General features: G+C 38.1%; 1 long non-coding RNA gene across 9 annotated transcripts in view; it reads right to left on the bottom strand.

Annotated features, from left to right (window-relative positions):
* The window catches only part of LOC144282255 (uncharacterized), a 204,983-nt gene that overhangs the window by 181,416 nt on the left and 2,821 nt on the right, over positions 1-20,746 (bottom strand). For 7 of the 9 annotated variants that reach the window (XR_013350609.1, XR_013350606.1, XR_013350610.1 and 4 more), the window contains exons 3-4: positions 15,452-15,749; positions 15,275-15,344 (exon numbers count right to left, since the gene is read on the bottom strand). This is a non-coding gene — a long non-coding RNA (uncharacterized LOC144282255). Of the gene's footprint in view, positions 1-5,486; positions 5,539-15,274; positions 15,345-15,451; positions 15,750-20,746 lie in introns of all 9 variants that reach the window. The other 2 variants (XR_013350607.1, XR_013350605.1) reach the window with 1 other exon arrangement.

Here is a 20,746-nt window from a genome sequence, read left to right as displayed (position 1 = left end):
GGCCTTTATGAGTGAAAAATTAATCAAAAGGAATGCAATTGTTTATTTTTTCAGAGTACAAGAGTCAAAGTTGAATGGTGTGAAAAATTGTTAGTCATTAAACACATTACTAATTAAAATTCTTCTACAACTTGCTATATGAACGACTACTAAAATAGAATTGGATTTGGTCTAATTAAGAATTTCTCCTTTTATGGTTTTTCATAGATGCATGGTTTTAAAGAATGAAGAATGATATAATAAACAAATTGCAAATTGTTATCTTAATCATGCCAATCTTTGCATAATTGGTAATAGCCTTAGACACATTATTGATAAGAAATGTCAAGACATGCCTACTGCTTTCATTTCCTCAATATTTTCAGGTTGCAAAATAGAAAAAAGTCATAATAACTAGGCTGATTTTTTTCAAGTAATATTTAATGAGTTACACAATAAGCATGAAGATGCTAAGTAAATGAAACTAACAAATCTCTTGCCCTTAATAGAGATGTCATTCTAGTGGGTAAGCCAAACAATAAATAAGGGAATAAAAATATGGCCAAGCTAGAAGTTATGGTTAAGTGCTGTGAAGGGAAAAGAGCAGGTGGTAGTAAAATACAAAAAGAAGTGAGAAAGTACAATCTAGAGAGTAAGGTAAGTTATCTCTGAGAAAAAGATACTAGAAATTGAAACCAGGCTGACTTTATGGTCAGGAGGGAGAGTGTCATGGTGATACTGGGGCTGTGGGAAGGAGAAGATCATGCCGGTACTTGGCTTCCATGTGAGATACGATAGGAAGCCAATAGAGGCTCCAAGAATGGAGGTACCATGATTGAATTTGTGTTTCACACATTAATCTTGGTTTCATTTTGGGAATAGTTTAGAATGGGACAAAAATTAGAAATAGGGAAAGCAGTAAGGAGGTTCTTACAAGGATCCAGGAAAGGTTTGACGGTGGACTAGGGTGGAAGCCTTGGGAATTGAAATCTCTGAATGTAATTTGATCAGCTTGCTGATGGATTAAATGCAAATAATGAAGAAGAGGAAGAAATCAGGCAATATTCTAGATTTCTACTGGAGCAAGTCGGTGAATAGTGGTGTTATTTCAAAAAAAAAAAGAAAAAATAGGTTTTACAGTCATTTGTGTGAGTTTGAAATGCCATAAGATAACCAAATGATTCCATATAGGACGTTGGATATGCTACGAGGAGAAGATTGGGATATAGATATTATTGCAGGATCACTTGTATTTATTTCAATAATTGGCTAACATGTCTGTCTTTCCCGCTACAACAAGAACTGCCCGAGGACTGATACATTTCTTGTTCAACACTGCTTCCCAAATTTCTTATACTCACTATTCAATAAAGGTATGAGTGAATGAATGAATACTATGACCTTAAACCCCAGCTTGAGCATGCACATTTTACATTGTGCCATGTAAGAATTAATAATCTTAACGATATTTAGCCTTTTTTTTTTAATGCTGCCAAACAGCTGTATCAACTCCTGAAACTGACATTCAGATCTGGAAAATATTTTAAAAGTCACCTAATAAAACTCCTCTTTTCACGGAATAGGAAACTAGGGCTCAGACAAAGAGTTAGTCAAGGTTATAGTTGTTAGTATCAGAGCTGAAACTAGAACCAAGTTTTCTTACTCCACAACTGGAGATCATTCTATATCCTTCTGATCAAAATCCAGCAAAAATGCTTCAAGTAGTTTGCGTGGCACAGATATAACTAAAAGTTTCCCAGAAGATCACAAACGCCATAAATTATAAACTTGCTTATAAAACAAATTCTCAAATGTGGAATATGAACACACCACTTTTTAATTTACTTGCTCAAAGGACTTCATAAATTAAAGAGAAAAACACCCACATACACACTAAATGACTAAATGTTCTTTGGTTTCCAAGGAATTCTCTCACCAGACCTTAGAGTAGAGACATTTATGATGGAAGATGAAGTCACTTTTAAAAAGAAAACATTGGTTCTTTTGAATATATGGAAAACCAAATGTGTGTCAATATGCTGCTGAGTCAATCAGACCACAGTAACCATATTAGAATATTCCTCAGTGTTCTCAGACTTCTGAATACCTATTACATTTTCCCATATTAAAAGTTTGCCGAAATGACAACAACAATAAAAATGGGTGCAACGTAAACATTGCTACACTCTAGAGGCACATCGCAGATCTCTTATTTCTAGTAGAGCTGATGAAACCTGTGTCACAGTCTATGTAACTGTTCATAAAAAATGGTACTCTTTTCGTCTCACATTGTCATTTATAGAGAGCTTTGAAATACCCAATTGCTCCTTCAGTGCTTAAGAACACAACAAACTTGGTAGTTCATGAATGCCTATGAAACACTTAGAAATAGCTAAGCTTTACACTATCGACATCATATAGGGTTTTCCAACTACGCTGGACACAGTTTAAGAAAATAGCGTGGGTTCCCAGAAACTGACCAGTGCTTTATAGTGACTGTAAATTCAGCCATGTGTGGCACATCTGGAAGGGTAGTCTGTCTGTAGGAGAAAATGAAGAGACTCTTGTGCAAGAATTAATCCAAAGAGGATAGAGTGTAGATACACAGTGTGGTCCAAGGAGATTAGCACCACCATAAATCCAAATTCTCCAAACTCAACTTGGAACTAAACAGTGACAGAAATTCTGTGTTGTTTCCCTACCTAACATTCATTCCAATCCTCCCCAACAACCATTGCAAACTCTGCTTTCCTAAAACCTCGAAGTCCCTCAGATATTTTTACCTCCCACCTCAGAGAGCTATCAGAAGCCATCAGATATGAAAACCCTCAACTTCCCACTACCCAAATCCGTAAACCTAGTGACCTCCCCAGACATCTCTCTTCCCTTTAACACTGTTTCAGGAGAAATGACATCCTTCTTCACGTTCGTTTCTTAATTAATTCAACATCAAATCATTGTCGAATGATTTGGATTTCACCCTTCAAGTTTTTGGGGAACTCACCCACCGGTTATCTTCCTTGTCCCACATCTTCAGCCCCTCCCTCTTTACTGAATCCTTCCCACTACCACTTAAACAAGTCCAAATTTGCCACACCTTAAAGAAGCAGATATTTGAAAAAATGAAGCACTTATTCCTTTCATCCTCTTCCTAGGCCTTCAGCACCTGCCTATTTTGTCCCTTCCTTCCCAAACTATTCCACATGTCTGTACATCTTGCCTCCATTTCCACTCCTCCATTTAATTGTCAACCTACCCTACATAGCTTTTAGCCCAAACATTGTTCTGAAAATATTCATGTATGTGTATATGTATGTATGTATTTGAAGTACAATTAACATTAAAAATGCTCACTTCCAGATTACCAATGACTGGTACATAGCAATCTACAACAGATACTTTTCATCCTTTCTCTTGTTTAAAGTATCATCAGCACTCAAAACTCACAGCCACAGCCTTTTTATGGAAATTACTTACTCCCTTGGCCTTCCTGACTCCATATTCCCCCTCCCTTTTCTCTGATTTCTATGGCCTCTCCTCAGCTTCCATTGCAAGCATGACATCGTAGTATCCCAAAGGGCTCAGTCCTAGCCCATATTTTCTCCAAATCCCGTGTACTCTATCCAATCAAAATTAATTACTTTCCACACTGTGTGCTGATGACTCACAAACCATCTTCATTTCCAAATTTCCTACTGACCATTAGACCCATGTTTATATATCTCTGACATCTCTGCTTGGGGAAAGCAACCCAAATTAATTTTTCAAAAGTTGGTTATTACCTCTGCCCACTCCCAAAGTTGTCACCCCAATCCTTGTCTTCTGTATCAGTAAATAGAAGGGCAAGTGACCAAATTATTCAAGCCAGGAACTCGAAAGTCACTTGATTCTTTCCCATCCCTCACACCCTCATAGCTCAACACCATATCCTAAAAATTCTACTTTATAAATAGCTCTAGAATCACTCTACTTTTCTCACTAATCAGAGTTACAGTCATTGTTCAACTACCCTACCAAAATAGTTTCCTAACTGGTCTACCCTGGTGATTGCATTCTCAAGCCTATAGCCAGAGTGAGCTTTTAAAATGCAGTATCTCCCTGCTTAGAAGTTTTTAATGTTTTTATATTTTTACTATATATATCTGCCTCCATAAATAAGAGATACTATTTTTTATGCTTTTAGATTTTTCATACATGAAATATATACTGTGTATTCTTCTGGAACTTGCCTTTTTAACTAAGCATCTTATTTTTTAGTGTTATCCTCATCAATTCATAAGATGTAAGGCATTTTTTCAACTGATGTATAGGGTTCTATTGTGGGACTAAACCAGGATTTCTTTATTCATCTCTCTACTGAGGGCTATTATGTTAGTACCACTTTTTATTGCACTGAACTATGCAGTGTTTAAGTTTCTTGAAAACGTCTCTCATGTGTGAAGGCTTCTCTAAAAAAGATAGCAAGAAGACAAATTGCAGGGTCACATGGATTATATATTTTGAGCTTCACTAGATACCTCATCATTGCACAAGAATGATAAACTCTAATTTTAGGATTGTGGTTATTTGGTAAAAAAGGGAGGGAGGGAGGAGAAAGGATATGGATTTGAGATTTTAGCTGAAATGAAACATTTTATTTGTACAAAAAGAAGTGAAGCAAAATAACAAGCTCCATGATGACTAGAGTCATCTAATGCATTGTTTTTCATATTATTTTGTATTTGTAGAATATTTCACGATTTAAAGTTTTTTAAGTAAGGTTTTCAATGAGTTCTCATTACCTTAGAACAATATCCAAGCCTTTTACTGAGACTTAAAGGCCTGCCCCTGCCCCCTCCCACCCAGATCTGGTTTTCATTGACCTTTCCAGTCTCACTGAAGAAAGCATACTGCTCTTGTCTGACCTCCTCAAATGGGGTTCACTCTCTGGGGGTATAGGATCTTATACATTTTACCTCTACTTGAGGCATCATTGCTTTTTTCCCAATTTCTCCCACAGCCACTTACCTATTTAATTCCTTCTCATCCTCAGATCTCAGCCTAAATGTTATTTCCTCAAGGATCCTTCCCTGACCTTCTGAGATTAATTTTCCCTCTTTATACCTCCTCATGGCACTCTCTACTTCCCTTTTTGAAACAATGTTTACATTTGTGATTATTTCTTCAATATCTTTCTTTAAACAATAATTTATTGATTGGTTTACTTATTTGTATCTATCACTCCCTAAGGCCCCTGAGGGCAAAGATGATGTATTGTAAGCCTCCTTAGGGCAAAATGATGTTTTGTCCAAAACTCTGTTTTTAGCAACCAGCACAATCTCTAGTACATAGGTGCTCAATAAATCGTCACTGGAAATGAAACAGTCAGAGAAACATTTGTGAGTAATGTTAGACAGGAGATTCTGGATCCTCCAGTCCAGCTCCCAAACCCCAATAGACCAATGGAGATCTAGGGCAAAGGCATGAAAGTTTTAAAAATAATAATAATAAAATGAAAGTCATATTACCATAGATCCGTAAAAGCATAGAGCAGCAAGGCGCTGTGACCCATGGAAGTGCCTGTGATTTGAGATGATATTAAGTCAACTCTCTACATCTGATGTCCTAATTGCTGTAGGATGGAACAGGGACTGGACACACAATGGTCTAAAAGCAGGACACCAGATCTGGAATCAAACACTAGACTTTTGAGGGGCAGGAGGCATCACTGGGAGAATCAGAGAAGTGACCAGAATGGGAGAATATCATGTCTAGGACAGGAACTCCACAGTTAAAAGCCCTTGTGAGAAGGTGTCAATTTATCAGAGTGGGTAGGGCAAAATCATAGAAATCAAGAACTGTTACTCATATTGCTATCCTACCATGCGAATACGACGATTTTGTTCCTAGATCACAAAATAAAGACTTGCTGAGTGAAATATTGTCACGATTCCATGTGAGGTGACAAAGCTGGAAACCATAGGTATATGCTACTTTTTTTTTTGCATTTGCTATTAGTTGTATCTAAAATGCAGGCATGCAAAGTATGTTAGATCTTCAAATAAGGGCAGATCAAAAGCAAAGAGAGGTCAAGCTTTGCAAACGATCTATGGTTTTCCATTAAAACATCTGTCTTCAACTTCGTCTATGCCTTAGCAGTGGCTGCAAATGTCCTACTTCTTAAGAAAACACTTCTCTATGCTACGTATGTGTGCAGAGCTGAATAACCACGCCTGGAAATATCTCTCTCCCTAAAATTTGATCTTGATAAAATTAGTTATTTTGTCTAGCTGATCCTAAGTCACTGAACGGATTGAATTCCCACACTGTGGCTTATTGTTTTAGTTATTCTGTTAATTATTTCACTGCCAAAATATTTCTGAATATCCACCTGGCATAGACCATGAAAATGTAAGCAGCCTAAAGAGGCCGCTCTTTAAAACTACCATCTCTCTCACTTTTCTTGTTCTTACCCTAGTGCGGTTATAAAACATATTACTTTCCTGCCCTCATTAGAAATTCCTTGGGGCCAGTATCCTAGACCCCATAATTCACTCAAAGGCTATGTTATTGTCAAGGCAGCGGTTATATCCCCAAGAGTTTTGATAAATAATTCACTGAATGCATTCATTTCCAGAAGACCCACTCAGCTGTGAACCTGGTTCTTCTTCAAGACAGAGCAAATATTGCCTCAAAATTGAAGAGCCAGTTCAGCATGGACCAACTATTGGGAGAGCTAACGTGGAAAGACAATTTTTAGTATCTAAACATTGAAGTAGATTGTAAATTCCTGTTTACTTGCAAATTTATTGCTGTCTCCCAGAGCAGCATCTGCAAGAACAGAGCGGAAGGGAGGAGAGAATCCTGAGACTGGGGCCAGGGGGGTGGGGGGGAGGGGCAGTTGCAGAATAAAAGCAGTTACTGGCAATGCCCTGGGGAAGAAGCAAAACCCCAGACGGCTGTTGCTTCAAGAGAGGAAAGAAAGATCCAGGATCAGGGTTTCACCTATTCCCTTCTCTCCAGCTGATAGGCATTCACTTTCTTCCTGTGTAGCCTTACTGAAATCAGAGTAACAGCCCTGCTGCCTGTTATTTTTAAACAAGCAAAACTCTAGTCAACCTAACATTTGTCATCTGAGGAACACTACGTCTTTCAGCAAAAATGACTGCCATTTGTATGGCTGTAGCACACCCCCAGCTTTTTCACTGAGCACTTACCTCTTCTTGACACTCCTGCCCATCATCTAAGCTGTGGCATTGATCTTCCCTGGTCACCGCAGAGATACATGCCACCCCCTCAATGTGGTCTCTGGGGTCTGAAGACTTCTGCCTCAGAGTCCCTGCTGGAGCTTGGGAGCCCTTTAGAAAGACTAGGATTCCATTTGTGCTGGTTACAAACATCACCAGGAGGGGCACTCAGGTGAAATTTTTGCCTCGTTGTTGAACCTAATACAGTGTCTGTCAAAAGTATCTAATCCATCATTCTTTTTCAGTATTCTGTTTTTTTCCCATTTTGAATATAATATAGCAACATAACGGAAGAAACTAAATCTTTCTTGCTCGCTATGTACCTGGAACACGGTAGAGATTTAAGAAGTATTTGTTGAATGAGTAAGTGTGTTGGATGGATGGATGGGTGGATGGATAGGTAAGAGGTGGTACTTTCTCACAGATCTTTGGGTCTCATAAAGTTCAGTATTATCTGAAATGAATCACCCCAGTACAGCATTAAGGATGCTGATCCCAGAATGAGGAAGAAAGTCTTTTTAAACCTTCACTTTGACTCCACTAGGCACAATTAATGAAAGAAAAGGAAGGAAGAACACTTAGGAGCTCTGTGTTTATTCAACTCACTAGGACTCCTAATCTGAATATTATTTGCATTATGTAATCTTAAAATTTTTAATTCTAGCAAATTAATATGTGAGCATGTTGCTAGAGGAGAAAGTATTTGCATTTTTGCTGCGATCTGCCCTGCCAATCACATCTCTAAATGCAATTATAATAATTAGTGCTTTTAATCAATTTCCAGACCTCTTTGCTCCATAGACCGTAAAGTGCAGTTAAGGAGCGTCATAAGTGAGACGATGGCAAAGACTCAATATCTTTCCCAGTGGTGGGTGTGTGTATAAGGCAGGAGAGGGAGGTCCCTCTGTTATTGGGCTTTCATATTCTTTCTGTGGGGCAGCAACATAATTAGAACGATGTCTTTGAAAATCTAAAACATAAATTAGTTCTCTCTCGGATGCCTTAGTGCCACGACAATATTAGTTTTGTTGGTCTAGGGAGGGAAAAGAACTTCTAAGGCATTTTATTTTTTGTGAATTTGGGGCTACACATAAACACATTATTATTATTTTTTGATGAGGTGTCCCTGTCAATATTTAATAATGGGACCCTGTGCTATAAAAATAGATTCCTTGGTTGAAGAATGGACATAGGCAACACTCTACACAGCAGGCAAGGCCAAAACACAACTTTCTTTTTCTTCCTTCTCCTTTTCCTCCTTCTTTTCCTTGTTATCATTATTATTTTACCTCAGTAATACTGATCTAAGGCAACTGGTTCCATGGGAAATGTGTGTGGACCTGCACATACACATAAACACTGCCAGAAAATGGCAGAAATATTGAACATCCATTTAAAGACCAAAGAAGATAATTGTTAGACTAATTAATAATATACCACTCAGGGTTACTGGTTCTTGGCAGATTGGCTATTTTAATTTGTTCGCTCTTCTTAGATTTGTCAGAAGTTATGGTGGAGATTCTTTTCCCTGTACAGGGAAAGGGAAAATAAGAATGAAGAAGCAAAGTCTGTATTACCACCTTGAAAAAGAATAGGAAAATTGTGGTCTAATGAAACACGGTAAAAGAATCTGGAAAACTGGGTAGTGTGCTATAACTTGGTGGCTGTTTTCCCTAAAATGAAATAAAGAATTCACGGAAATGCGAGGTGCCCTTTGACCTTCACCACCCTTAGAGTTCCAGTACACTGAAAAAATCTGTTCTCCTAATTTTGATCTTCATCTTCAAGATTGCAATTGCCTCCCAGGACTTTGTTTTATACATAAAGTTATTATCCCCTTTTGAATCAGGTCTGCTGTAAATGTTCATTATAATCACTGCTGCTTAATTTAGCAGATGGTTGGAACTGAACAATTCTTCTCCGAGGAATTAAATATGGTTATGTCATTTCCCAAGCTGATTTAAAAGAAGTAATCCGAGATCAAGTAATGTTTCATTTTCCCTATTAGTTCAGAATCGTTGCCATAGATGTTTTCTTTTCCTCACATCTATAATTTTGAATATCTGTGATGAATTCCATTGGTCTTGCATTTTTTTTTTTAGCTCTTGATGTTTTTCAATAAATAAATAAAAATGAATCAGTCATTGTACCCAAATCTCACTTTTTGCTACATGATTCATCCGGAGCCCCAAAAGGGATTTTCCTATTATATTTTCACAGCACTGTTTCTCATCTGTTGTCAGCAAATTCAAGGTGGATAGAAATTATTTCTTACATCAAACTGTAGATACATGTTAGTTCCAACTCCCATGAATACCCTGGACTGCTCTCAAGATATCAGCGATCAAATACAATTAGCATGAAACAGAGAAGCCTCATCTAAAAATATTCTCGGTATCCCCTACCTACTCAAAATGCCACCTATGTTTTTGTTCAATGGATGTTCAATTGGCCAAGGACTGTTTTAGCAGGATCGCACATTTTGAAAGACAAGAAACTAAAAAGGCAGAGATTGCTTGTAGTTTCAGATCTGTATCTAAGTAACAGGGTCACTTCTTTCCACCCTAGGGCTCTTCCAAAAAAAAGGTGGTTTTTCTAAACCAAGATTTCACTATTCATAAGGGCTTATTCTTATATGTAATTCAACCTTTTTGAACTTCCAATTTCTATGCTCTCCCAGCCTCCTACTGTTCCTGTTGATCTTCACTGTGGACGCAGTAGGAAGCCAAGGGAGGGTAATATTTGAAGGTGTGCATAGATGGTTGATTTAGTCAAGGGAGCTCATTACTATGCCATTATGTTTTGTATATAGAAGCTCTCTTCTGAGGAAGTACAGGATCTTAATTTCAAATAGGAAGTAAGCTTCGCAATTCCCCTGTGGAACTGGCAAATTGTATTAAAACAGACAGATGTCTTCCAGGGAGTTTTGAGATTGTAAGAGAAAGTAGTTAGGAGACCTTGGTTTGTGTCTGTGTCTGCACTTGCTAGCTCTTTAGATCCTCTGTTTTTGTACCCGCTTCACAACCACAAATTATGGGCATGAAGATTAATGGGATTGTGCGTGTGCAAAATACAAATGTATTTAAAATGCATATACATGGACAATCTCTATGAAGCATAAAAATACTGGTTGTGCGTAAGTTGTTTTTAACATTATTTTTGGCAGTAGCCTTTCTTCTCTCTGCCGAAAGCTTGAGAAAAAGGAGTGATAAGATGCCATCTGCGAGCACCCTTGGGACCTGCTTAAACTGCTTTCATTACTTCCCACCTTGGCATTCCCCTGAGGAGATAGAGGAAGAGATGCAAACTCTTCCCCATGCCTGGTCAGCTAAACCCCTTGTATCCCAGGCCCGAGGACGGCCGCCCCTGTGGTGGTGATGAATGGCAACAAGGCCGGCTGAAATCAGTTTGCAGTTGGCTCCCCAAGAGAAACAGCCTCTCAGCCTGGCAGAGGGGAAACAGTAAAAGTTTTACAGTCGAACAAACTCATTTTCTAATCATGGTATATCTACTTACCTATCAGCAGCTGAATCCTGAACAATTACTCAATCTTTTTGGTAGTTCTTATACTCTCGGCTCCCTCCTGCTAAACTAGAAAGAATTGAACAACTTTTCCAAATGATGAAAGAGTTAAGGGGGAAAAGAGAGGGGAGCATCTGACACAGTTGCAGTCACCTAGTAGGTCTTCAATAAATGGTGCATCCTGTCTCTATCCCATCCCCATTCTTCTATTCTGTTGACAGCATCTAGTCTTCGCAGACCCCCCTCTCCCTGAACCGGTACTCCCCACCCCACCCCACAAAGCATCATCTCCCCGAAACAAAGTATTCTGTTTTCTTCCTATAAACTTCAGTGGTGCTCACTGGAAAAGTTATCCTTTTGTCATGATTTCTTGGCATACAGAGTAGCTTTCTAATTGTTTATTAGAATTATTATTGCGTTTTGTAAAACAGAAAATGGGAGAAAGAGCTAGAGAGCTCTTACGTGTTTTTCTTTTACACTGTAATATTTCCATTTAAGTTTTTGTCTCAAATTGAGTTTCATCCGAAAACAAGGCAAAGCTTTTCATCCGTAGCCCATTCTTTTATGGGGATTTATGAACTTTTACAGTCAGTTTTGCTGAAGGTTTGTATTTATTTTGCTTTGGTTCCCTAATGGATAAGCCAAGAATGCAATCAGTTGTGTGATTCTGAGATAAGTTCTTCTAGCAAAACTTATAAAAAAGAGTAATTGCTATTAACATTTCATATGATAAATGAGTCAATTGAAAGGATCAGAATTTAGAACCATATGAGACCTTAAAGATCCCTTACTTCAATACTTTATTTTTAAACAGCTCCCATTATAGAACATTTTCAAATGTCATGGAGCATTCTGCTCAACACATCACATATATTGTTTAAGTTCCACATTATCTCCATTTAACAGATTAAAAAACTGAGGACACAAAAGGTTTAATTGTCCAAGGTTGGGTGGCAGGGAAAGATTTAAAGATTATTGATTCTTAACCTTGGCTCTTCTCACTTAATAATGTTGTGTCCTTTTATATGAGAGGACACTGAGACCGAGGGTTCCTAGTTGGTTTGTAGAGGCTTATAGAGCTGGAATGAGATGTTGGGGCTCCTGAAAACCCAGTTCAGTCTTCATTCTGACCATGTTGTCCATGAAAATCATAAGAGAAGGACTTCTGTTATATTTTCTCCTGAGGATTTTCACTTAATACTGAGGAATTAAGCAAAAACTTGGTTCCCAATCTTTTTACTTTGTCCCAATTTTCCATTTGTATTCATGTTTTCTTTCTCATAATTCTTCACTTCAGTTTCCATTGTATCATTTCCTTTCGTTACATACAAAACTTCTTAGACATAAATGCTATTGCACACTTAACAGACTACAGTGTAGTGTAAAAATAACTTTTATAGGAACTAAGGAACCAAAAAATTCATTTGACTCCCTTTATTGTGACATTCGCTATACTGGGATATTTGCTTTCTTGCAACATTCACTTTACTGTGGTAGTCTGGAAACAAATCCATAATATCTCATACCTGTGATCCACGAGCAAAATTTTTGCCTCTTATTCTTTCACCTTATGCTTTACTGGCCTGGGAGTTTTAGTTTTAGTGGAGAAATCCTTTTACTAGGGGATATGACAATGACTCCATTGAACTGAAAGTTAAGAATGTTGCTTGTCCTCATGCCTCTGAATCAACAAGACTGGCTCAGGTGATCGATCCTGACCACTAAGGGGGGAAACTGGACTCCTACTCCACAATGGAGGTGAGAGGAGGTCTGTCTGGAATAGAGGAGATCCCTTAGGGTACCCCTTAATAGGACCATGCCCTGTGATTAAGGTCAATGGAAAATTGTAATAATCCAATCCAGGCAGGACTATGTCAGAGATGGAGGTTCAGGTCACCCCACCAGGTAAAGATCCAAGACCAGATGAGGTACCTGATAAAGGCAAGAGAATACATAATGGGTAATGGGGAAAGGTAGCTATAAATACCAGCTATGACCATGTGACTAGTTACAGAAACAAGGACTGTAACCGTCATGACTATTTGCTTCTTATTTTTGTTATGAATATGTGGGTACGTGGCATATATGCATACACACGAAGCAAATATTGCCTTCTTATACGCTTATATAACGTAAGATGCATTGACTTTATATCATGGGATTTCAGTGCTGTTAATTTGCAGCAGAGTATTTAAGTTACAGGCTATCAAGGAGAAGGGTTTAAACGTCACTCAAGGGTCTTACCTTTTCTTCTAGGGAAGGGGTTACTACATTTGTGGTCGTTTGTGAGATAGCTGTATCATGTTCAGTGGAATTATGATCTTGTTATTGTCTATATTTGGAGATTAAGTATGGCTTAAGCAGGTGCATATTGCTGCCAAGATAACAAGAGGTGGACTTATGGTGGTTAATTTTATGTGTCAACTTGACTAGGGCCATGGGTTTCCAGACATTTGGTGAAATAACATTCTGAGTGTGTCTATGAGGGTGTTCTGGATGAAATTCACATTTAAATTGTTAGACTGAATAAAACAGAGCATGCTCCCAACGTGAGCAGGCTTCATCCAATCCATTGAAGGACTGAATAGAACAAAAAATTGAGTAAAGGAGAATTTGCTCTCTACCTATCCTCAAGCTGGGGCAACAGTCTTCTCCTGCCTTCAGACTCACTCAGATCACAACTTAGGTCATTGGCTCTCCTGTCTCTCCAGCAAATCCTAGGACTATTGGGACTACTCAGCCTCCATAGTTTTGTGAGCCAATTCCTTATGATAGCTCTATCTATCTATCCGTCTCTCTCTTTTGAATCCATCTCTCGATCTATCATCTATCCTATTGGTTTTAGTTTTGGTTCTATTCCTCTGGAGAATGCTGACTAATCTACCTGCTTATGCCTAATCACTATTTGTGATAAACAAACAATTATTTGTGAGATCATTTATGGACTGATTACATGTCCTCTGAGTGTAGGAATAGTAATAATAGCTGTGATACTATTATTACAATATAATAATTACAAAACCATCCACAACAACAGCAATAATTATATCCAACCCTTGTTTTACAATTAAAATATTCCAGGCACTGTTTTAAGTGCTCTTACAAGCATTAATTCGTACAATCCAGATGGAACTGGAGGGTATTATGCTGAGTGAAATAAGTCAATTGGAGAAGGACAAACATTATATGGTCTCATGCATTTGGGGAATATAAAAAATAGTGAAAGGGAATAAAGGGGAAAGGAGAAAAAAATGAGTGGGAAATATCAGAAAGGGAGACAGAACATGAGAGACTCCTAACTCTGGGAAACTAACAAGGGGTGGTAGAAAGGCAGGTGGGCAGGGGTTGGGGGTGCCTCGGTGATGGGCACTGAGGGGGGCACTTGATGGGATGAGCACTGGGTGTTATTCTATATGTTGACAAATTGAACACCAATAAAAATTTAAAAAAAAATTCGTACCATCCATACAACACTTTGAGTTAGAAATTATTATGAACCCAATTTACTAAAAAGGAAACTGAGGCACAGAGGAGTTTACTAATATACTCAAAGTTATACAGTACATGCTACAACCAGGACCTAAAACCTAGCATGCTGGATTTAAATCTCCCACAAACTACATCTTACACACCTTATGTTATTATGGTTTGGAACGCCTAATAGAGGGTAGTGGTTTTCTTCATACTGCATGTATTCCCTACATGTAGTGTATCAGAGAAGCAGCTTGAAAATATGGTGTGAGAAAATAGGTAGTATCCTGGAACTAGACCTACTGGATATGAATTCCAGTCCTAACTCAATCACATCATTGTGTGATTTGAGCCAAGGTACTTAAACATCTCAGTGTCTCGGGTTTTTCATCTGCAAAATGGGGATGCCAACGGGTTTATTGTTAGGATTAAATAAATCAATACTTGTAAAGTGCTTAGAAGGTATCTAGCATTTCGTAAGCACTCAATAAATGCTAGCTTTTATGATGATGCTGGTTTTACTCATCACTTTATCCCCAACACCCCAACTATCATAGAATATGGCACTCAGCAAATATCTGTTAACTTAAAGAATATGCTTGTTGTCTCCACATTGTATTTGTTCATCAAACAATTGGCTGCTGCCTACCGTCCTCCCATTCATTCCTTCATCACCTATAATACAGGAGACACTGTGCTAGATGCTAACATGCAGAGATCAACGAGACATGCTCTTGTCCCTAAAGGCATCCGGAGCCTAGTATGCAAACTGACATAATACACATGAGGTAGTGAATGGAAAAGGCCCTTGAACCTAAACATTATAGGAAAACAGAAGGTAGAATGTATAAGTCTAGGGGAGGGGAGGTGGGGACAGGGAGTAGGGTGCCACTACCAACACCCATGTAGATGACCTCCTGTTATGAACTGCTTGTAATGACAAAGGAAAACAGAGTGTTCTCAGTAACCATTTCCCCAGGTATCAAGATAATGCCACTGGGGAAAACCAGTTTGTTAGGATGAGCAAATGCAAGTGTGACTTTACCTGTGGAGAGATTAGATGGCTATCTACTTACTGCATTTTGCAAAAATACCTCTGGCCTGCATGATTCTTCTTATGCAAATGAGAGTGAATAGGTTCTGTGCCTAAAGGAAAGAAAGAGGAGGGTCTGTCAGTGAGGAAGACATTTGCCTGCAGGGAGGACGGAATGCCCAATGAAGGTCGCCTTACAGACCAGGGTAATTTTTCTCACATAATGGGAAGTCTGGTATGAAAGCAGGTATTGGCCTTGGTTCAGTTGTTTAAAAATTTTATCAGGAACTCAGGGATCTTTCCTTTTCTTTTTAGGGTGCTGGCTTTTGCTTTTATATTCATCACCCCATGGTTGCAAGACGGTTGCTCTCATATCCAGATTTCACTTTTATTTTCAAGACCTGAGGAGCGTAAGATGCCAGCCTTTTATGAAGAAAGCAAAGTCTTTCCAGAATTTCCACCAGCAGACCTCTGCTTGCATTTCATTGTCACATGGGCACTGCCAGCTGGATTGGAGCCTGGAAAAGCAAGAGACAGGACTATCACAATTGGCTTCGACCGGGGGTCGGCAAACTTCTTCTGTAACAGGCCAGATAGTAAATATTTTAGGCTTCGCAGGCCATACGGTCTCTGTTGTAATCACTCAATTCCACCATTCTAGCACGAAAGCCGCCATAGATAATCCATAAATGATTGAGTGTTGCTCTTTTCCAATAACACTTTATTTATGGACACTGAAATTTGATAGAACTCTCACATATTATGAAACACTATTCTTCTTTTGATTTTTTTTTTCAACCACTCAAAAACGTATGAACTAATCTCAGTTCCCAGTCCGTATAAAAACAGATGGCAGGCCTGATTTGGCCCATGAGCCCATAGTTTGCTGATCCCTGGCTGGGACCAATGACAACCCATCAATTGGATCTGGGCAAAAAGCTATGACAAAGTTGGTCTTCTAATAATTGTCTCTAAGGAAGAAGTGAATGCTGCATAGACAACTAACAATGCTGCAGTTAAGGGTTGGCTTTATTTTCTCCATGCATGGACTTCATAGAAAGTAGTTGGTATTACGATCAGGCTAAAATATTTTCATTCCTTTCTCTTTCTTCCATTTTAATCTAGAATTTTTTTCTTATTCACAAAAGAGCTTTTCTCTACTCTATTAGAGCAGCTGGTATCCAGACCCTGGTTTTTAAGTAATTAATATTAGAAAAGTCTTTGGTAGGGATATCTTTCAATCAATACGAGATTGATTACTCTGTTGCTACACTTTAAGGGAAAGCTGGAGAACCCTAAAATTATGAATTAGAAACTCTGTTCAAGTTCCATAAATGTTTCACTGTTTTCTTCCTGGACTTCCAGTGGTGAGGGAAATGCAAATGGAACCCCAGGATTCTGCTTGGGCTCAATATCATTATACATTCTCCACTTAGGGAGAGAGAGGGGAAAAAAAAATTTGCAGCAAGCAAAAAAAAAAAAAAAAAAAAAAAAAAAAAGTCTCCCTTTTTATACATTGAATTACAAAGGCAATTTCCTTTATAGCCTACTTACAGGAATCCCTCTTAGCGTGTTGCCAACAGTATCACAACTTGTTTATTCAAAGGTTATGTGTGAATGAGAGCTTTTTGATATTAATCACGTAATTTGCTAGCGTTGCTGGGAAAAGGAAAATGTTAGCTTTATCCTGAAAAATGAAACAGCCCATTAATCAAGTTCACTCTATTGAAGACAATTATGGGGAGAGAGAGGGCAAATAAACCCTTCAGATAAGAAATTCCTAAACTGATGAAACTTTTAATAGGGTTTGGCATAGATGTCTGCACAGAAAGTGATTAACTTTAATCACCTTACAAATTATATAGATCAGGTATTTATGGATTCAAAGTTTTACTGTTTATTATTAATTGAAAACGAATCTTACTGAATGTATCAAATTCAAAAACAAAACTCTGGCATATGGACTATTTTGTCGGTATTCATTTATTATCTCCAGTTAAAGTCAAAAGGTGAAATAGATATGCATGTTCTTAAGCAACTGTTTCTTTTTTTTTTTTGGTTCCCTCAGCAGCAAACTCTTTGTAGGTTTGAGACTGGGTCTCCATCAATCAAAATTAAATTCTGCAGTAGGAGGCATTTAAAATTATTTGTATAAATGTAGCTGAATGGGATAAGGTTGTGAGATAAGGGATATGAAAAATAACTCTGTTCTGAGGCAATCTGGTGCATAATAAGGGGGGGATGTCTTTTTTCTTTGTTCTAGCATGATGAATTGCAAAAATCCATTAGTCAAACACCAAGAGAGAGTTAAGTTTTATAAGCCAGGCATTATCTGAATTAGTTAATAATATGAAAGCTATGTAGGGAAAGAGAAAATTAGTCTCTTTATCCAATATTTTACGATATTGCCTCTTATTTCCTCAATTCACTTGCAAATTTATTGTTATTAAAAGTTTAAATTTTAAAATGATGTTAGTCATCAGGGAAATGCAAATAAATACCACGATGAGATGCCACTTCACACCCACTAGGACGGCTGTAATCAAAAAAGCAGAAAACATCAAGCGTTGGTGCGGATGTAGAGAAACTGGAATTTGTGTACATTGCCAGTGGGAAGGTGAAAAGCCATGAGAGAACAGCAGAAGCAGGGGGCTCAGAACCTCAGAATGTGAGAGGCAGGTATTCACAAAAGCCAGGGAGTAACACCAAACACCCCGTGGAAGATGGGATGGCCAAACATCAGGCTGAGCTCAGCTGACGCCTGGATTGCGAGAAAAAGCTTCAAGAGGCCCAACTCTTTAGTAAGACGCAATTTATACCAGACCTCCAGCACCAACAAGTAAAGGTAACAAGGTGTCTGGAAAAAAACTAAATTATTTTTGTGAGCCCATTCATTCTTATAATTGAGAATATAATTGATTGTTCCCCAATCCTCTCACCATATAGGGATGTAGATGGAATCGGTCTCCAGTTTTGAGTGAAATATCTTTCAGATGGAAACACTCCTCAATCCTATCTGAGCCTTAGAGACTAAAGAGTAAGATACGGGAGCAAAACACCCCTAGTGTATTGATTGTGTCCATATCCATTAATGCCTGCCAGGGTTTAGACTAAAGTCATAAGATTAGGAGAAAGACCTCTTTTCCTTCTGAATGTGATCTTGTGCGAGTTATATGGCTATTCTGATCTCTTCTTCCTCATCTGGAGTTTGCATTTGAGGATAATTATGTTTCTCTTGCCAACTTTGCCAACTTGTTTTCAATGCTAAATGTAAAAACTATGAAGCCTTTTGAAAACTCTAAAATGCTTTGCGTACAGAAAATATAATTACAACAGGAACAAAATATTCAGAATGAAAGGGTGAAAACTCGGTTCATTCTGATTTAGATCTCTGGGCCAGGCCCCAGAGCCCAGACATCTCAAGGAGCAAGTTGAACGGAGTTGCCATGTATGAGACACAATATCACCTGGGGAGGGAAAGCCAAAGAAGGGTGACACAATTTGGGGTGTCCCAGTGGTCACTTCATTTTCATCAGCCCTCAGAATTAGTGTGTGGTTTTCGGTACTAGGAAATCCATACTGTTTGATCATTTGACTAATGTCTCCAAAAAGAAATACATTTTAAAATAAGATATTTAAAGATCACTTTGGTAATTAGTCTTATTCCGAAAATGGAGAGCAACTAATCTACATTTGCCATATCTTCTCTTTATCTGAGTGGCATTTCTTTTGCAGAATAAGGACAGGAAAGTGCCTTATATAAAAGAGTGATTTGATGAATCACAGCAGCTGCTTGATTGTGACAGGCGGAGGAAAGTGTGAATAGAGATTTGCTAAGGTGTTTATAACAGTATCTTAATAAATGTCTGCCCTCATCTCCTTTTGACTCCTGCTTGTCTGGATTTCAGTCACTCACCCAAGGACAAAAGCTTTGATCTCACTTTATTTCCTCTGTTAATCAAAACACCTCAAATTATGTCTCATTCTTCATAATGACTTCCTCTCTAGAGGATCAAATGTTTGGACTTACGTTTAGTTGCAGACTTCCCAGACAGAGTGTATATGTGTGTGTGTGTGTGTGTGTGTGTGTGAGTGTGTGTGCGTGCATGCACATGTGCATAACAGGAAGAAAGTAGACGGCTGAAAGGGAATCAAATAGATTCGCCAATCATCAGAAAGGTTTTTAGCAAATACATTTACTGTTGTTATACTGCAATCAGAAGAGGACATGCTTTATAATTATTCTCCGGCCTATAAAGAGCTGGTGTAACTAGTATACATGTAACTAGTATACTCCAAATCCTTGAATTTCACATAGAATAGACTCAGTTAAAATAAAGAAAAAACTTTCTAATTTCTTCATGATCATCATCCAACATGTTCACGTCTCCTGGAATCTTACACGTTGCACCTGCCACAACAGGCACATGAACTTTGGATCACTGATGCAACACGGCTGGGTCAGAAGAAATAACCAAGCACTATGATTAGATGACAGGAATGGATCTTTGAAAATGATTTAATCTACCCAAATACTTCCGTGTACCACTTTTACTTAGACCAGCTGTGTTTGGTTAGATATGCTTCATAAACTTATTCTAAAATGAAGAGTTCATGTCTTAAATGAGGTACCCAAACTGAATTTAGTGACATAGGCATTTCAGACAGTAATATCTTCCATGTATGCAATCCATAAAGAATCCATGATCAAATCTTTCCTGGCAAACTTTGTGTCTACCCTCTACTCCAAAGAAGAGATGTTTTCACAAACTCTGGATGGTTGGTTTTGGGCCATGAAAGATGTAACCTGCAGCTGGTACTTGAACATGTTATCTGCTACCCTGGATCCACTGTGAATGTGTAAGTTTAGCTAAGTCATTTGTCCCAAACTATAGTTTTCTCACTTATAAAGTGCAGAGGTCAAATCTAATGTTCTCTCTTGCTCTCTGATGTCACTACTGTAATTTCTACAAGGATGACTTTGTGGCCACTTGAGAAATAGCAGAGGGCTAACTCATCTGCAGCATCATTCACAGAGCAAAATTTTGGAACAAATACAAGTCCAAACAATAATTAGTTCTATAAACAGAAGTGACAACAAAGTAGCCAAAATTTCCTTGACTAACTTTGTAGAAGGAGATAGGCACTGCTGGTATATTCACATTTTATAAGTATCACTGACAGGGTAATTGGGAGAGTTATACCCAAAGGCATATAATAAACATGATATTGACTTTTCCATATCATGTAATATAAAATTATTCAATTAGATATTAATAGAATGCTGTAACATCTAAATATTGGCAGCATAGGACAGATTTCAAAAAACATACTTTGAAACACCATTATTCCCAAGTGAAATTTCCCAAATTGTCGTTATCATAAAGTATGGGCAAAGGCACATTTACAGAAAAGTAGCCTATTGCAAAGAAAACATAAATTAGCCAAACATTAAGCGTAACAACGTATTTAAAATAACAGAGAATTTTACAAATGAAAATGGGGCACCTGGGTG

This window comes from Canis aureus, chromosome 13, assembly GCF_053574225.1.
Source record: "Canis aureus isolate CA01 chromosome 13, VMU_Caureus_v.1.0, whole genome shotgun sequence".
NCBI classification, from domain to species: Eukaryota; Metazoa; Chordata; class Mammalia; order Carnivora; family Canidae; genus Canis; species Canis aureus.
The sequence above is the reverse complement of the archived record's forward strand: the minus strand, read 5'-3'. Positions and strand labels throughout refer to the sequence as shown.